Genomic DNA, 14,696 nt, shown 5'->3' with positions numbered 1-14,696 from the left:
CCATTAAAATATGGGGTACAGAACTGAAGAAATAATTCTCAATAGAGGAAATCAAAAAGGCTAAAAGACACTTAAGAAAGTGCTCAACATCCTTAGCTATCAGAGAAATGCAAATTAAAACAACTTTGAGATACCATCTTACTCCTGCCAGAATGGCTAAAATTAGAAACACCAATGACAACTCATCCTGGAGAGGATGTGAAGAAAGTGAACACTCCTCCACTGCTGGTGGGAATGCAAACTCATACAGCCATTTTGGAGATCAGTATGGCGGTTCCTCAGGAAAATGGGAATTAGTTTACTACAAGACCTGGCAATTCCCCTCTTAGGCATAAACCCAAATGTTCCACATCCATGCAACAAAGACATCTGCTCAATTATGTTTATAGCAGCATTATTTCTAATAGCAAGACCTGGAAGCAACATAGATGCCCCTCAACTGAAGAATGGATAAAGAAGATGTGGCACATCTACACAATGGAATACTATTCTGCAGAAAAAATAATGGAATCTTGAAATTCGCAGGCAAGTGGAAGGCACTTGAAGAAACCATTCTGAATGAGGTAACCGAGTCACAAAAAGAGGAACATGGTATGTACTCACTCATATATGGATTTTAGACCTAGAGCAAAGGATCACCAGCCTATAATTCACACCACCAGAGGAACTAGGATACAAGGTGTATTCTAAGAGATTCATATAAAGTCCCTCACAGAAGGGGGAAGGGACAAGTCCCCAGAGCACAGGGGAGGTGGGGGGGGGGCAGCGAATGGAGAGAGAAGTAGGAGAAAGAGAGGGGGAGGAGAGGAAAGCACATACAACTAGGAAGATTGGGTCAGGGTAGCAATAGAAGACAGGAGAGAGAGAGAGAGACAGAGAGATAAAGAGAGAGAGAGAGAACATAAAAGAGGGAGCCATTATTGGTTTGAAGAGAAAACTGAACCTAAAAAAAGGTTTAGAGGCCTACAAGACTGCTGCCAACTAACAATTTGAGCAACCGTGTAAAGGCTACCATAAATGCCCTTCCAGGATAGTGAGAACAACAACTAACTTATTCATGGAGCTCTCATATAATACCTGTTGGAAACAGAAGCAAACACCCATACCTAAACACTGAATCAAAGTAGAATCCAGATGCAGAGGGAGAGGACAAGACCAGGTTGCAGAAACACATAGAGACAGCTGACCTGAACAAGGAGGAGCTAACGGGCCCCCAGACTGATAGCTGGGAATCCAGCATAGGACTGACTCAGGCCCCCCTGAATATGGGTCTCAGCCAGAAGGACTGAGCAGTCTAAGGGACCTCAGACAGTGGAACCAGGATGTATCCCTGGTGCACAAAAGGACCTTGCGGGCACATCCCCCATGGAAGGATACTGCCTTAACCTAGAGACAGGAGAGAAGTCCTTGTCCCTACTTCAAATGACTTGACAGATCTACATGACCCCACCTGGATGGCATTGTCTTACATGTGGAATTGGGGCAGGAAGATGGGAGGGGAGGGTGGTCAGGGTTCATGTGAGAGGGCAGAGAAAGTAAAAGGGAGGGAGGGAAGAAGGGTGAGAGAGGGAACTGGGATCGACATGTAAAATAATAATTTAAATAAAAAAATGTTTTTCTTCTTCACTTAAAAGTACATCATTCTTAGCTTATAAACTATACAACAAACAGGCCAGACCACATGAAGAAATTTTTATTTGCTGATCTCTGGTACAAAGTGTATAGCTTTAAAAAAAAAAAAATGACCTCCCTGATTCTTAAGAGGAAATGAAATACATTCACTGACAATTTGTTCACCAAAATTTAGCACAACATAGGAATCAAGTCTGTTGCTCCTATGAGCAGGAGGGCTACCTTTAAAACCTCCAGGTTACTCATAAGCTAGGTGACCTTAAACTGGAGCCTGAATCTTTTCTTCTATATGTAAGATGAATCCAACGGGAGCTACCTAACAGTCATTGCATTAAATGAGTTTAATACTGTTGAGTGGGATGCTTATTGTATGGGACCTTATACTGTTAGCTGTTGTTGGGGCCTTCACCATTATCTCATTGGATTCTGCCAAATGTGATAATTAGATTGCAGCTGCTTTAGACATCTCATTTGTTAGGGATTGGAAAATACTTCAAAGTGCTTTGAAATGAAATAGATGGGGAGGGACTCAGAAGCAAGAAGGTCAATCTGGTGTCCCCCTTGCCCTAAGCATATAAGAATTAGACCTAAGAGGAAGCAGCTCTCTGATGGAGCCTTCATGAGACTGTCTGGGGATGGGCTTTGTGCTCTAAGAACCAAGGAAGAAAAAAAGGTAATGGAAGGGTCTAAGAGCAACTGGATCCTTCCTCAGTCCCCTCCCACTTCCAGTTCATTCCATATATATATTCTAATCCCTTTCTTCCTTTTTTATTTACATTAACATATGCATGTATGTATTATATATTTGGTTTGTGTGTCTGTATGTGTGTGTGTGTGTGCATATGTGTATTATGTCTGTGTATCTGTGTCCGTGTATGTGTGTGTGTTTGAGTACATGCAAGCCACATCTTGTGTGTGGTGGCCAGAGTACAACATGTGGGAGTCAGTGTCTTCTTCCACCACATAGGTCCCTAAGATTGAGCTCTGATCATCATTGACCAGAGTCTAAACCAGTTGAGCCATCTGAGCCATCCTTTTCTCTGCAACATCTTCCTACCACCAGATGACATGAAGACATAGTTTTCCCTGGTCTACAGATCTTCTGAGGCTCCTGTTATGTAGAACTTTATTGTACAGACCTTCCCTTTTTCCCCTTTATCTGTCTTTGATTATAGGACAGCCAGCCTTGGACTTCACAAGAGGGAAGAAGAGATATTATGTTCTCTTCTCTTCCTTTGGTGCCCAAGGTTAGCAGGAGGTGGGCTCTAGCCAGGAAACCATGAGCTGTGCTCCAAGCTCCTTCCTCACCTTCACACTGTGCTGCCTTACTGCCTCCTATGAGGAATGAGAAACTTCTTACAGCTTCTGATCATGTCAATCACATATTGTTTAGCAAAACCCCTGTCTATTTCTGCTGCACTTGTCTCTAAGGTGTTAGCATTTTGCATGGTGGAGGTCAAGGAAAAAAAATTTTTTTTTGTCTTTCGAATTCCTCTGCTTTTTATTCATGGCTATAGCTCTGATTTGTGTGTTATCACATCACACAGTGAAGTCCCTTAGCTGTTTCTCTGATCCTTGTGATTTACCCACAAGACAGGACTGAAGAATGGAAAACTAAGTAGGGTAGGGTTTATGTAAGAAGACAAGGAACCCCTTACCCTGGAGCCTGATTGAAATCTCATCTGAAAGTTGAGAATTTTTATAGAGTTAACAAAATTCGCTATGAAGATACCCTATATTGAAAAGAAATAGGTAATTCTTAGAGAACAATTTCAAACAAGAAAATTAAACATAGCAATCACACTTATAGCCAAAGCATACATGACTCGTGAGTATCCGTATTTTTTTTTTCCAGCTGTAAGCCTGGTGATTTCTGAGACTCTCACAATCAAATTTCAAACCACATTTGCAGTCAATGCTTGACTTCATTTCATTGCAACTTACATACTGCGAGGATTCCTCTGACCCTTTGAACCTTTATGTTTTCATTTTATCAGCCTCTTCTTTGGTCCAAGGTTCTGCAGAAATCACACTATGATCATATTTACTAAAGAACAAGATTATCCTTAGAAACCCTTTGAACAATGGAAGCTGCAGAAGCCACCAAAACTGTCCACACAGCTCCTTTAAGTCATTCAAAGGTGACTTACTTCAATGTTGAATACTGTCTTTTACTTAAGTGACCTCCCTTCCATTAATGCCTGTGCTTAGATCTGTTAAAACCTTCTCTTGGGGCTGGTGTATAGCTTAGGAGATTGCTCAGTCAGTAATGTGATTGCCACCTGTAAAAATATTAAATATTAGTCTTTCCTATCAACCACTAAAACATATTTTTCTTTGTGGTTGCAGTGAACTTTATTGGTGGTATTCAAGAGAGCAGGACTATGGGGGGGGAGGGAGAGGGAACAGGGATTGGCATGTAAAATAAAAAATAAATAATTAAAAAAAGAGAGAGCAGGGCTCCCTAAACGCCCCCCCCTCTTCTTCTGAGGGCCTGGGATGGAAACTGTGAGTGGGGATGCTCATTGTTAGGGATTGAGATGGGACAGGGACTCCTCAGCAGCTAAGTGCCTCATGTTCTTGTTGGGGTGGTGGTTCAGGGCTTCTTACACCTTGGAGGCCATGTAGGCCTTGAGGTCTACCACCCTGTTGCCATAGCCACATTCATTGTCATACCAGGAAATGACCTTTCAGAGTTGTCACTGAGATCAATGCCTACTCCAACATCAAAGATGAAAGAGTGGGGAGAAAACCTGGTTCTCAATGTAGCCCAGAATGCCCTTTAGTTGACACCCAGATGCCTTCTTCACTACCTTCTTAATGTCGTCATACTTGACAGCTTTTTCCATGTGGCATGTCAGATCCATGGTGGACATATAAGGGATAGGAACACAGAAGCCCATATCAGAGAGCTTCCAGTTCAGCTCTGGGATGACCTTGTCCACAGCCTTTGTAGCACCAGTGGATGCTGAGATGATATTCTGGGCAGGTCCATAGCCATCATGCCCACAGATTCCCAGAGATGCCATCCACAGTCTTGTAGAGTCTTGTAGATAATAGAGATGGCATGGATGGTGGGCATGAATCCTTCCACATGCCAAAGTTGTCATGGGTGACCTTGGCCAGGAGGTCTAAGAAATTGGTGATGCAGGAAGCATTGCTGACAATCTTGAGTGAGTTGTCAATTCTTTTCATGGTCTACACCCATCAAAAAATGGGGGTACTAGCAGAAGGGCCAGAGATGGTGATCTTTTTGACTCCTTCCTTCAAATGGGCCATGGCTCTCTCCATGGTGATGAAGACTCCAGTTGACTCCACAACATACTTGGCACCAGTACTCCACTGGAAATTTGTGGCATCTTAATCCTGAAGTATGGTGACAGCCTTCCAGTTGATAACAAGGTCCCCATTCTCAAACATGACTATGTCATTGAACTTGCCATGGGTAAAGTCATACTGAAACATGTAGACCATGTAGTTAGGTCAATGATGGGGTCATTGATGGCAATAGTATCTACTTTGCCAGGCATGAAGGAAGTCTTGGTAACCAGCTACCCAATACGACCAAATCTGTTCATTCCAACCTTCACCACTGTGTCTCAGGAATGAGGCTGGCACTGCATGAGAAGATACCACTCTCTCTGGAATCAGAAGGTTTAGGGAGTAAAACTTGTACTTATTACAAGGAATTCTAATCTTATTATTGGCCCTAACTTGTAAGATTTTTCATATAGATTGTTTAACTCCCCCCCCCCCTTTGTTTACACAAGAGGTCTTGCTGCATTCTTGAAACTTCAGTGACTAAAGCGAACTGGTTTTCAGATCTTGAAAGACTTTGAGGTCAGAGGGCTCCCAGCCAATGGGGAAAAGCCACAATCACCACCTATTCACTACCCTGTGTGCATGTTCTCTCTACTGCTCCCTCATGTCCAGATTGAAGAACTACCATGTTGAGATACTCTCATTTGTTGAGAGTTCCTTTGTGGGTCATTAGGAGTATGCTGAACACACACACAAGTGTAAGTCCGAGTATGATTGCTAACAAGCATTCAAATAGATAGTTATACAAACAGGCAAGAATACACAGAGAGAGAGAGAGAGAGAGAGAGAGAGAGATACAGAGACAGAGACAGAGACAGAGAGACAGAGACAGAGACAGAGACAGAGAGAGAAGCATGGTATCACATGCAGGTAGAAACAAGATGATGGTCCCTGGTGAGCAATGGCCATGCAGTCAAGCTGATTTCAAGTGAGTCCAGGCACCATCAAGATTGTGTCTCAACGAAGTAGATAATTTTGAGAAACAACTCAGAAGGCAGACCTCTGGCCTCCACCCCCCCCAACAACCCCTCAACTACCTTCCTTTAATAAACTCCAACTTTTCTTCATACTAATTTGTCTTAAAATTATTTTCTTTGGTGAAGCCAAGAACTCCAGATTCACTCGAGGAAGAAGCCTCTGAAATAATTCCTCAGGCTGCAGCAGGTGGTAGTGCTAGAGTGTATCTCTTCCTTCCATTGCCCCGATACTCACAGGTGCACTCCAATATGTATTCCACTATTGGACATTTAGAAGACAACATGATGGATGGATTTCTATGCCATGCTGACCCAGATGCAAATTCTGGAGCTGCCACACATTGCTTGTGGGATGCTGGGAGAATGATGCAATTGTCTTGACTCTCCTTACACATCAAGAAAATGGGAAAGCCTTAGTGCTACCACCTAGACACTTAAAGGCAGGTTTTTAATGTGTTTGGTTTTTGTTTTTGTTTTAAAGCATTGACTTCTCACTTTTAGTCAACAGGTAAGTAAAAATAGTAGGAAGTAAGCCTTGTCAGTCTTCTTTATTTGGACTGAAGTTACAGACTTGAACTGCTATCCTTAACCTTACCCATTGAGCCACCTTATATTCTCAGATAGTAGAACTTTGTTGGACAGAACATGCTTCCTACACCAAATTACTGCAATCTTGCATGAGGGCAAGACAGCCTCCTGGCACAAGTGACCATTTCTTGAGAATTACTCTGTACCCTCAAGCAGTAAGAACTTCTGGGGATCACCTTGCAGGACTAACACTGAAATGATGATCAACAAAACCTCACCTAGACCAGAACATTTTAATCAATAGTGCACACCTTGTGTCCTTTCTTAATTCTTCTATTTAAGACCAGAGCTCATGTTAATGGACCTGGAAACGGATGTGTGGTCACTGGACTCTTTCATCTGTTATACTTCCCAGTGTGGCCATATTGAATAAATCTCTTCCTTTTCCTTTACACCTCTACTTCTCTGTCACTGATATATTAAGGGCAAAGGACCTAACCTATTGAGGCTGCTAGGACCCAGAGCCCAGGTATTTTGTCCTACAAGCAGATTATAGGGCTGTGGTAAAAGTAACATTAATTGGCCAGTGCACTGAGAATAATAGGCTTACTTACACATTTGTTCACTTGTATGTTCAATAGTTACCCACTGAGCACTTCTCTGTTCCATGAAGGGCATGCCAAGCATCATGTCTATTGAGAAAGTCCTACTTCCTCCCCTCTTCCTGGTCTGCACACCTGCTTTTCCTCCATATTTGCCTTTCACCACCCTCCCAGTCTTCCAGTTCCAGTCCATAGTTCTCAGGTTCTCAGGAATACCAACTTCTGTACTACTCTACATGCCAAACACCAAGTCTTACTTGAACTTAAATTTTTCCCATTCTGGCATGGAGCCCACATCATCTCTGTCTTAGTTACATTTTTGTTGCTGTAATAAAATACCCCTACAAAAGCAACCTAATGGGGGAACTTAATGGAGACAATAACTGGTCCAAAGGTGCAATCTATTTGGCAGGGAAGTCAAAGTAGCTGGAGCTTAAAATAGCTGATGATATTGTATCTGAAGTCAAGAAGAAGTAGGTTGGATGCCAGTATTCAGGTGCTTTCTTTTCTTTTCTTTCTTTCTTTTTTTTTTTTTTTTTTTTTTTTTTCTTTTTTTTTTTTTTGGATCCCCAAGCCCATAGGAGGGCGTCGCCTCCTTTGGAGTGAGTCTTTCCACTTCAATTAACCAGATCAAGATAACCTCTCACTAGCATACCTACAGGTTGAGCTAATCTAAATAATCCCTCAAGGATGTACCTGGAGGCTTGTCTCCTAGGTGATCCCAGATTGTATAGAGATGACAGCCAACAGTAACCACAGCAACCTCAAACTGCAATCTACTTTCAAGTCACTTATCAGGTTTCGATTAATCAGAAATAAGCATACTGGAAGGTTTTTGCACCAAGAAGGAAGAGATCAAAGCAGAGCTTCCAGAGTTTTAATATGTACTTTGGGGAGTCCAGTCACAGTAGGAAGTGGCCTCTGGCAGGGAACAAGTGAAGAATTTTAAAAATTCAAATACAAGTGAATAAAGACTTAAAATTAGATGATGGCATTAGTCATGGGATGAAGAAAACGAGCCCTTGAGAAGCATTTTGAAGGAGGCCGTGTAGGAGTGAAGTAGGCATGGGATTTGGGGCTAGTGCCACAAGCTATTGTCTCCATAACTGGGAGACTGAGGCTACCATTTTATGCATTTTATAGTAGTGGTGCTACTCAAATGTATCTTTTACAATATTTTGTTATTATTATTACATGTACATATCTTCAACTAGCTGTATATATATATATACATATTAGGACTAACCACATAGTATTGATTATTGATGGTATTGGATAGCCATTTAGGGAGCATATCCCTAAGGAAGGCTGGGACTCCCTCTTTGAGCAGTCATTAATTGTTTATACCTCTTCATCTAGGTATGAACCCCTGAGAAACATCCCCCCATCTATGCTGGCGTGCCACATGCTGTTGTCATATTGAGGTCTTCTTTAGGCAGTCATCCTAGGGTGAAACTTCCTTGACTGTTAGGAAAAACAACACTGGTCAAAATATATAGAACTTTGACTGTGGAGTGCCCAGCCCCAGTTGATACAGCTACAATATGTCCTCTTCATCTAAGGTTTGGAGAACATCTCAGAAGAGAGGATGTGAGCATTGTAAGAGCTAGAGAACGTCATATGCTGCAAGATTGCATTGTCTACATATGTCAGAGAAGTCTTTTACCTACTGCTGTGGTATGTGATTTCTTTTTTTGTTGATTGCTGTTTCTTTCTCCAACTTGGTTATGAACCCCAGCAAGCATACCCTACATCCTGTCATTCTTTGTATTTAAAAATTTCCTTCTATAGAAAGTGGAAAAACCCTTCCAATGGCCTGTGCTGTCTGACAGGTCCATTCTTACTATGAATATATTGATGCTGTTTCAGAAATCGAAGGTGGAAAGCTCTTTATCTTTACAGGGTGGACCTCTCTTAGCTGTCTTCCCCATAATCATGTCTGTTTAATGCAGATGGAACATAATGGGAAGAGAATTAGAAGGCTAGAGATGATGTGTCATTACATTGAATTCTAATTGCTGAGAACTAGATGTAATGGCATAGCCATATAAAATAGTTATAGGACTAACATCTTTAGAAGTTTTAACATCCAGTGAAAATACTACCAATGGCTAGATGCTTAATTGAATTAATTAGGAGGGCAGCATTTTGTTGAAACAAATTGAAGCTGAAAAGCAAGGTTGTTTTAGGAGTGCAAAGAAAATAATTGGAGTACTACAGACCCTCTTCATTAGAAAACAAACAGGTATTACATGGAAAAGAGGTCATTCCTTGCCTCATTTCCCACAAGGCAAGGTCAGTTTTATACTGCATTTAGGTTGAGTAGTTGGGCTAGGGAAATGTTTTTCTATAATTTCTTGAAGCACAGCTGTATGCAATGTGACACAGGTATGAAGTCCCTAAGGATAGTAGCAGCAGGTAGAGCAGGCTGGCCTGCAGCAGGAGGATTCAGAAGAGGGAGTTTCTGAGCAGCAGATGGTGGGTCTAAGCTAATCACCCTAGTCATTTCTGAAAACTGAACACAATTCTTCCCAGCTTTAAGGCCCTCTGGGGTAGCATCTCAGAATGGATTCTATATTCTCTCTTTTGTACAGGAAACAAACAAACCCAGAGTAATAGGCGGGACCAAGAAGGCCAAGGCTAAGCAATTGGAATGACATTGGCTTGATGGGATATGTTATTCTGCAAATATGTTTCGTTTATTGGTTAATAAATAAAGCACTGTTGGCTAATAGGGAAGCAAGATAGGTGGGAGTAGGAGAGGTGGAGGATTCTGGGAAATATAGGATGAGTAGTAATGTGATCTCAAGGGGAAAGGATGCATGAGTTTGGTGTTCCTGATAGGATAAGGCCATGTAGAAATAAATATATTAGTAATTATGGCTTAATAATTTAGACAGAACTAGCCAATAAGAAATGCTAGTAACTGGCCAACAGTTTCATAATTAATACAGCATCTCTGTGTGTTATTTAGGGCTGACATGGCTGTGGAACCAGGCTGTCAGGAAGTGCTCCTAACATGGGTTGGAGGTTAAGAATATCAAAAGGGGAAGGCAGAAAGAGACAGGATTTTAGAAAATGAAAGCTTCCTGTTGACTGGGAACCAGGAATACATCCAAGAAGAGGGCTATGGAAATGCATAGAGCAGACAATTGCATGGTAGAGGAGTTTATTTCATGCTTGGTAGTTTGTCAGTATGTCAGTCTTAGACATGACTGCCTTCTCAGTACTTGGAAAGGGCTGAGTCTCTAGGAAATTTCTCAACAAATTGGCTTTCATTAAATTCTGAACCTTGTGTTTGAACTCAGAAAGTCACTTCATCTACAGGGCCTAGGACTCCTTATCTATTTTTGAAAAGGTAGAATAATGTATTCTCCTAGGGATGTCATAATAACTAAATGAGATGATGCATGTCTAGCACATCTCTACAGACAAAAAACATTCAATAAAAACATGCTGTTTCTCCCTCTTCTTTTTTCTTTCCTCATAGGTAGGGCTCACCCAGTCCCAAAAGGGCTGAATTGTTTCACAAGGTGCATTTAGTTCAAGAGGACAGAGCTTTGTCAGAAACTTGAAGCTAGTGATATAATCTCATGGTTTCACAGATGGTGACAGACCCAAGATATTTGGGTCTAAGATGATGCTGAATTACTCAGCACAGCAAGCAAGCAAGACGAACATTCCATGGCCTCAGTTCCTGCAGCATAATGAGGAGAGAATCAGTGATGTTTATATCCACTGTGAGATGTGTGACTAGAGAGGGGTCCCAGATTTAGGAAACTCAATGTTTGCATAAGAAACAGAAAGCATATCTGGCCACCACTTTAGATTAGCCTTTTTTAAAAGCCTATTTACCATAGGACATCCTTGAAATGGAAGCCAGAACCAAGGCATCCAGTACCTCTGCATGTCAGACATACAAATGTGAGCCACATGGGAAGTTGGCTTCAAAAAGACTGAGCATCAACACACCATTCCTTTCCTATCCTTTTTCAAAGCAGATCACTAGAGATCATGAGCCTCTAACCCATAAAGATGGCATTGCACACATCCCACAGCCCCAGGATCTTCCTCCATTTCATCTTTTCCTGTTGTGTTGGTGCTCTATCCCCTTGTCAAGAACTCAATAGCTTCATTTTTTTTTTTCTATTTAGAGAGGTGACACAGCCCACAGTTGTGGAGGTTGCTGGCCTGACCATGTAAGCTAAGCCTCCATGAAAACTATTTGACAGGATAATGCAAAGAGGAGGATACAGCACCTTTATTGTTTCCTCCACAGTTGGAGAAAATTTGGTCCCAGTTTGGAACCTTGAGCCAAACTGGTGTCATTAAGATGGATTAGGAAATACAGTGCTTCAGATGTGAAACTTCAGGTGTATGGGCCCAAGACCAGCTGGATGTCTTGAGAGAACAATAGGTCACCTACATAGAGCTATTTGATGGATGCCAAAATGTCTTCCCATTCCTGACAATTTCATTATCATCTCTCCTCTAGTCAATACATGGTTTGAAAAGGATTGTCTCCCAATATAAATATGCCATGTTGGAAAAACTACCACTACCATTTACAAATGCTTCCAGAGGTGGTTATTTAATTCATTATCAATCAGTTCTAGACATTGCAGTCAACACTGGACTTGAGGTGATCAGCTATGGTCCTTATCACCCAGGAAATTTCAGTGGGACTTGGAAAGTAATTAAGAAATTAGGATGCAAAGATATGAGCCTTATGATAAGGGAATGATAGACTGACATAGTATGGGGAATGGGTGAGTGCATTGAATCTTGTTTTGGAAAATTGAGACATTTACTGGTTTCTTTATAGAAATTAAACATAAGCAGAAATAGAAATTAAATTTAAGCTGAAACTCTATGAATTAATCATTTTTATCTGCATTTAAGAACTGAAGGAACTGAAACTTAAAGAGTCAAAATGTCACCCTGATGCCAGATGTCCTGTAAAGACAAAACCAAGATTCAAACATACTTTGTTTAAATTTAACCATAGATGCATTTACTATGCTGTCTCTAAGAATGTAAGATTTTAGAAAACATGATCTATGAGAAATAAATCCTAGACTGTGGGAGTGGGGTGACTACAGGGTTCAGTATAAACAGAGTTGTCGACTTTCTGAAGCAGGCATAGAAATCCAAAGTATGCAACAACTGCTTTAGAAAAGCTAGAAGTAGTAGGCTGGGATAGAAGGAGATTTTGGAGAAACATTAAACGAAGCTTGAAAATAATACAAATCATGCCATAACTTCTTAGAAGGTATAGTGGTTTGAATAACCATGTCTCCCATAGGCTTAAATATTTGAATGCTAGTCATTGAGGGGTGGAACTTTTTGAAAGTATTAGAAGCATTAAGAGGCATACCCTTGTTGTAGGAAGTGTATCAACTGGCAGACACCAGGCCCAATCCCCCTACCCACCATGGATTGGTCCGCAGCTATTCCAACACCATGCCTGCTATGCCTGCTGCTGTGCTTCCCACCATGATGATAATGGACTAAACCTCTGAAACTGGAAGCCAGTCCACAATTACATGCTTCCTTTTGTAAGAGTTACCTTGGTCATGGTGTCTTTTCACAACAATCGAACATTGACTAAGACAGGAGATAATTAAGATAGGGACAAGAAGAGAAAGAAAGAGGATGAGAAGAGGGGAAGGACAGAAGAGGGAGGGGCCTGCTTGTTGGCTTTCTGTTAATGTGACAAAATATCTTTTATAATCAACTTATAGAGTAAGATTATTTGGGATCATAGCTTCATAGCTTTCCGTCCATTGTTATTTGGCTCCACTGTTTTAGATCTTTGACAAAAAGAACTCCATAGTGAAGAGTGTAGGATGTGTCAGTGTTGCTCACTCCTTAGTAGCTGAGAAGTGAAAGAGTGAAGGAAAAGAGGGACCAGGTCTCAGCAATCCCTCCAGGACATTCTCAATGACCTACCTTCCTCCCACTATAGGTCACACCTCCTGAAGCTTCCATTACCTGCTAAGAATCCCTCAGACTAATGGCAAAGCCTTTAGTGTAAGGGCATTGGAGCATAGTAGCCAAAGCTACTATGGGAAAGGATACAGAATAGAAAGAAAGCATTATCATTTAGGAACTCATGTAAGAGAACTTCATGTTGTAGCCAAACTTAACTTGCTCTGTTTTATAATTAAACCTAACCCAGTGATCCATCTGAGTCAACCCTAACCCAGGAGCCATTGCTCCTGGAAGAAGCCAAAAACATCCTCTAAACTTCCAGTGGAAAATGGGAGATTTCAGCCAAAGCACTGATCACCAAAGACCCTACTTATTGGCCTTTTCACAGCATCCAGACTAATGGGCTCACCCAGTTCTTGTCAAATGCTACAGCCATCCCTTTGTCTAAGGAATATGTTGCGGGAATTGGAGTAACAATAAAAAATGGCTTCCTGTCTCTACTTCAATCCTATAGGAGTCCAGAGTTTCCTCCAACTGACCTTGACATCTGGAATAAGTATAGTGTGTAGGAGTGGAGTCAGACGCAACACTGAAACAATCACTCACAAAATTAGGAACTGTTTTGAATTGGGCCAGGGTTTATATCCTATGCTGTGGTTCGAAACTTCCCTCCTAGCCCTAAAGCAAAGCCAAACTCCTTTGAGTTTCAAATATCACCATTTAGCAGTTGGTTGGCCTGGACTCTCCTCTTATGACTGAACTCTCAGCCAACTCAGGCAACATTTGGATCTAATTTGATGGAAAAATTGGGTGAGCTCCTTGCCAAATTCCTATGAATCTGTGTCAAACTTGGGGATTTAGGCTAAGATTTGGGGTGTGGCTATGTCCCCAGAGGAATTCTGTGGTTGCATAGTCCACAAAATGACAAGCAAAGGCCATGTGCAGAGCTACCTCCAAGGAAGTAGTCTGATCTATGGGACTCTAGATGGAGAGGATTTAACCACAGAATTTGTGTTCTCATAGTTTCTGTGGCCATATAGGAGATCTCAACTTCTGTTCATTTTCCTTTCCCATCATTCCATCACATACCTCATTATAAAAGTAAACAAAATCAGAGAAGTGCAGAGGAAAGATAAATCAGCTATTCAAGGTTGAAATGTAAGACAATAACTGCGTTATCAGTTTGAGTCAGTGACTTCTTTTGTGTAGAATGGTCATAAACCTGGACCTTGGAAGCCTTCAAAACCTCATAATTTTTCTTTTGTGATAAGAAAGTCTTCTACATCAACAACATAGAAGGCACAGTAGATCCGTTTTCTTGGAAGTTTCCAATAGGATGGAGTTTTGTATGCAGGGGTTCATTAAGAATGTTTTCAGGAGTGACACAGGAGGTAATACAAGAAACAGGACAGGGCAAAAGGAGAATTCATGAGAGGAACAAAAATTCTTGGGGCAGCTTTGGAAGTGTTGTCATGGATTTGGACAGTCATTATGGAACTATACCTACTATACCTTGGAAATAGAAATGACCTTGGGAAGGAATGTTCCCTTTAGTAGGGATCAATTTCCAGAGGCCTTCAGAGAGCTTAGAAGCCAATGTTCCTGAGAACTAGAGCACTTGGTCCATAAATAGCTAGTGTGCCAGAGATCTGCATCAAGAAGAATAGTAAAATTCTATACTGAGAACTCACAGTACTGTCAC

This window comes from Phodopus roborovskii, unplaced genomic scaffold (assembly GCF_943737965.1).
Source record: "Phodopus roborovskii unplaced genomic scaffold, PHOROB, whole genome shotgun sequence".
NCBI lineage: Eukaryota > Metazoa > Chordata > Mammalia > Rodentia > Cricetidae > Phodopus > Phodopus roborovskii.
This window is presented reverse-complemented; position numbering follows the sequence as displayed.